Source organism: Somniosus microcephalus, chromosome 34 (assembly GCF_052327205.1).
Source record: "Somniosus microcephalus isolate GS21.2 chromosome 34, FLI_Smic_1.0, whole genome shotgun sequence".
Taxonomy (NCBI): Eukaryota; Metazoa; Chordata; class Chondrichthyes; order Squaliformes; family Somniosidae; genus Somniosus; species Somniosus microcephalus.
This window is the reverse complement of record NC_141020.1, coordinates 10,063,295-10,068,235: the sequence shown is the minus strand read 5'-3', so window position 1 is coordinate 10,068,235 and position 4,941 is coordinate 10,063,295. Positions and strand designations below refer to the sequence as shown.

Here is a 4,941-nt window from a genome sequence, read left to right as displayed (position 1 = left end):
CCATCTTGGATTTCAAGATGGCGGCTTTGTGGTTATGTCATTAGCCAACAAGCCCAGTCAGTCAGAAATATTGGCATTATTCACACTTTTTTTCCACACTAAGTTGCAATAAATACTCTTTTGAACATTGTGCCAGCATTGAGTCTGCCTTTTAAAAAAAATTTACAAGCTAAAAATACAAGGCATGTTGTTGTTGGATTTGCTGCTTCAAAATGTCAAAGATCCTTGTTATCATCTAAAGATCTGTGCCTTTTCTTTTTTGTTTACTCTGAATATGGTGTGCAATGATTTTTCTATCTTGGTCCATGTAGTTCCCCCTCTCCCCCCACCCAAGAGGTGCCTGGTCCTACTTGGAGTCAGCAGTTTAGCTGATTTTTGAATCGCAGTGTCATCAGACTTGGTTTGCATTGATCTGTAGAAATTGGAGAGCTGCCAAGATCCCCAAATAAATTTCACTGAGCTTATTGGGAAAGGTGGATCGAATTCCAATGCTTACGTTGTCCAAAACGGGCAAAAAAATAGATGTTCGCTACTAAAATCACCGTAGCAGTTTGCATTTGATTTCCCCCCGCCTAGTAAATCTGCTAAATTGTTTTCACCTTCAAACTGATTTAGCTAGTTTCTCCAAGGGCGATGCACCTTTAATTTATTGTTGGCTGATAATAAAAATTGTGCCCACCAACGTACAGAGACGGAAGGTCAGACCAGGACATGTGTAAATATAAGGCAGGTGGCTAGCCTAGTCCTGTTGTGACAGAAGCATTTTTCTTGATTGATTGCTTTTTTTTTTCACAAATCTGGCTTGGTGTATATACTTCAGGTTCTCCTTTGTCTGTTCCCTGCTGCATTGTAGCTGTTGTAGTATTATTTGCAGCCATTCAGTAGTCTGTAGGGTGACGACTGTTCTTGGAGACCCAGAGCCATTTTTTGAACTAGGACACAGACTTCTAAATTTGGGACAATCAATTGCAATGGTTTTTTTTCCCAACGGCTGAAGTCACCTTCATATAAATCAAATTCGTAAAGTACGGTGGCAATTTTAGATCAGTTCAATTCATAACAAAGAAAGACTTGCATTTATTTCACGACCACCGGATGTGTCAAAGCGCTTTATAGCCAATGAAGGACTTTTTTTGAAGTGGAGTCACTGTTGTAATGTAGGAAACGCGGCAGCCAATTTGCGCACAGCAAGCTCCCACAAACAGCAATGTGATAATGACCAGATCATCTGTTTTAGTGATGCTGATTGAGGGATAGATATTGGTCAAGACAGCAGGGATGACTCCCCTGCTCTTCTTCGAAATAGTGCCATGGGATCTTTTACATTCACCCGAGAGAGCAGACAGGGCCTCGGTTTAACGTCTCATCCGAAAGACGGCACCTCCGACAGTGCAGCGTTCCCTCAGTACTGGAGTGTCAGCCTAGATTTTTGTGCTCAAGTCTCTGGAGTGGGATTTGAACCCACAACCTTCTGACTCGGAGGTAAGGGTGCTACCCACTGAGCCATGGCTGACATGAAGAAAAAGAAGTATGTACAATGAGAGTATTGTATCGAAGGTTAAATTGTGGTCAGTGTGGAAAAAGTAGCTGTCCCGACGCAGTGAGTGAATTTCTCTGAATAGCAAGCATGAAGTTATGCACAGCGCGTTTACTAAATGGTCATGTGTTGATTGTCGAAATGAGAGTTGGTTATGTGTTTGGATTATCCACGCTACTATGACACAATATTTCACAATTATCGGGGGAGGGAAGGAGAGTCAGATAGGTCAGCGACCTGCTGTTAGGCCTTTGTCTCTGCTGTGCGACTATTGAGCTGGAAGCATATGGTGTTATCCCAGGGTGTCTTGTCTCTGATTATTTCCCCCTCCTCCCCTCCTACATTAGTGCCTGCAGTATTCTGCATCTGAAGACAGTTTAATAAAGCTGTCGGGACTCTACAAGAGCAGCTCAAACAGAGATCCATGACCTCTTAAGAGAGGATCAGTGGAAAGAGGTGCGTATTTTCTGAGCCTCTAACCTCCACTTTTTGAACTTGTGCAAAAATAGGACTTGGGGCATAGGAACAGAGTCTGCGCGATGTATTTTTTTTTATTATCGGCACGTGGGTGTTGGCAAGGCTGGCATTTATTGCCCATCTCTAGTTGCCCTCAAGATGGTGGTGGTGGTGAGACTTCATCTTGAACTGCTGCAGTCCCTGTGGTAAAGGTGCTCTCTCAGTGCTGTTAGGTAGGGAGTTCCAGGACTTTGACCCAGTGACAATGAAGGAACGGCGATTATATGTCCAAATCAGAGTGGTGTGTGACTTGGTGGTGATGGTGTTCCCATGCACCTGCTGCTCGTGTCCTTGTAGGTGGTGGAGGTCCCCGGTTTGGGAGGTGTTGCCGAAGAAGCCTTGGCGAGTTGCTGCAGTACATACTGTAGACAGTATATATTGCAGCCATGGTACACCGATGGTAGAGGGGGTGGATGTTTAAGCTAGTGGATGGGGTGCTGATTGAGTTTCTTGAGTGTTGTTTGGAGCTGCACCCATCCAAGCAAGTGGAGAGTATTCCATCACAGTCTTCACTTGTAGTTGGTAGAGATACTTTGGGGGGGGTCAGAAGATGCGCCACTTATTACAGAATACCCAGCCTCTGGCCTGCTCTAGTAGCTGCAGCATTTATGTGGCTGGTTCAGTTCAGTTTTTGGTCAGTGGTGACCCTTGGCATGTTGCTGGTCAGGGACTCGGCAATGGTAATGCCTTTGATATGTGAGTAATGTGCTATTGTCACACCATTGATGTAAAGACACATGGCAAAAGTCGCTAGTTTAACCTCATCATAAAGAGTAGTTTTAAGTACTTGACAGCTTGACTTCCAACTACAAGATCAGGAGTTCAGATTATGGTTCTGTGAGTCATTCAGGTTTATTTGTTCTTTTTACAAAGTTCAAGGATTATAACTTTGTCAGTACCGCTAATCCATTTTATACTGGTCCCAAATACTTAAATAATTCCCTTTCGCGTCTTTTGCTAATTGTTCTCTTCACATGAAGGTACTGGGTCATGCTAGGGTATGGTTGCAGGGACATTGGTCACCTCCCAGCACAATGACCAAATGGTCTTCCATTATGCGATAGCCTAGACTGTGCGTGCTGGTCGACAACTCAGCAGGGGCACAGAAGCCACCCGACTGCATTGAACTCCGCAAGATCAGCAATCCGGGGCCGTCTGGTCTGTGTGGCTCAGTTAACTGCTGCGATAACCAACTGAATCAATGGGTGATTGGGCAGAAGCATGGCAGATGCAATATAACGTGGATAAATGCGAGGTTATCCACTTTGGTGTCAAAAACAGGAAGGCAGATTATTATTTGAATGGCAACAGATTGGGAGAAGGGGAAGTGCAACGAGACCTGGGTGTTCTTGTGCACCAGTCGCTGAAAGTAAGCATGCAGGTGCAGCAGGCGGTTAAGAAGGCAAATGGTATGTTGGCCTTCGTAGCAAGAGGGTTCGAGTACAGGAACAAGGATGTCTTGCTGCAGTTGTACAGGGCCTTGGTGAGACCACACCTTGAGTATTGTGTGCAGTTTTGGTCACCTCTGAGGAAGGATGTTCTTGCCATGGAGGGAGTGCAGCGAAGATTCACCAGACTGATACCTGGGATGGCAGGAATGACGTATGAGGAGAGATTGGGTCGATTGGGCTTATACTCGCTGGAGTTGAGGGGATCTCATTGAAACTTATAAAATTCTAACAGGATTAGACAGACTGGATGCAGGAAGGATGTTCCCGATGGCGGGGGAGTCCAGAACCAGGGGTCACAGTCTAAGGATAAGGGGTAAGCCATTTAGGACAGAAATGAGGAGGAATTTCTTCACCCAGAGAGTGGTGAACCTGTGGAATTCTCTACCACAGAAGGCAGTTGACGCCAATTCATTAAATATATTCAAGAAGGAGTTGGATATATTTCTTAAGGCTAAAGGAATCAAGGGATATGGGGAGAAGGCAGGGACAGGGTACTGAATTTGGATGATCAGCCATGACCTCATTGAATGGCGGAGCAGGCTCGAGGGGCCGAATGGCCTACTCCTGCTCCTGTCTTCTATGTTTCTTTGTTTCTCCCTCCCAATGTTGAGGCACTCAAACTAGGAACTGGCCAGGTTTGAGCCTTGACCTGTGCAGTGTCTGCTGATCTCAGCCAATGCAGCTACAATTCAATACCTCTGGGTTACAGAGGAGAGGGTTGCCCAGGCTTCCTGTTTCTGATTACTATTCCGTCTCCTGCTAAAAGTACCTTTTGAGACTGTTGGGTGAGGACATGTTTGGCCACAGATATGAGGCACCTCAGAGTCAAAGTCGCATACCCTGCCAACACCCTGTCAAGGCTCACACATGAAGAATAGGTATTGTGTGGCAAGGGCTGAACTTCTTTGAAGTGCCATAATCTACAAGGCTACGGACCAAGTGCTGGAAAGTGGGATTAGGCCAGCATGGACAAGATGGGCCGAATGGCGGCCTCCTGTGCTGTAAACTGCTATGATTCTTCAAGAAGGGAAGGCAGGGTCGGGGGGCAGAGGAAAATTGGTGAAAAAAGATAGGTGTGAAATCAATTAAGTATGATGTCAGATATAATCATTCATTTTCTACCTTCCCTTATGGTTGAGTGTTGGTTGGCTATTTTGATGAAACGGAATCCCGCATAGTAACTCTGTTTCTTCTCCCTGAACCTCCCCGGTGTGCTCCTCGTCTCCCCCTGAAGGTCTATGATGCCAGCAGCTGTCGAGTGGCTCCCTCGGGTAGCTATCCACATTGTGCAATTCCAGCCGATTTAGCACCTGCTGGATACTTGTCCGTGGGGAAATTGGACCCAATCCTGTCCACGCCCAAATTCCACATTTTCCAGCAGAAAGCACTGGGATAACTATTAGCAATGGAATCTCCGGCTGACTTCTTCACCCCCCA

The 4,941-nt window shown here is 45.8% G+C and overlaps 1 protein-coding gene across 3 annotated transcripts in view; it reads left to right on the top strand.

The window, feature by feature from the left end:
• The window catches only part of LOC147096752 (striatin-3-like), a 69,899-nt gene that overhangs the window by 474 nt on the left and 64,484 nt on the right, over window positions 1–4,941 (top strand). The gene's annotated exons all lie outside the window — the stretch shown is intronic.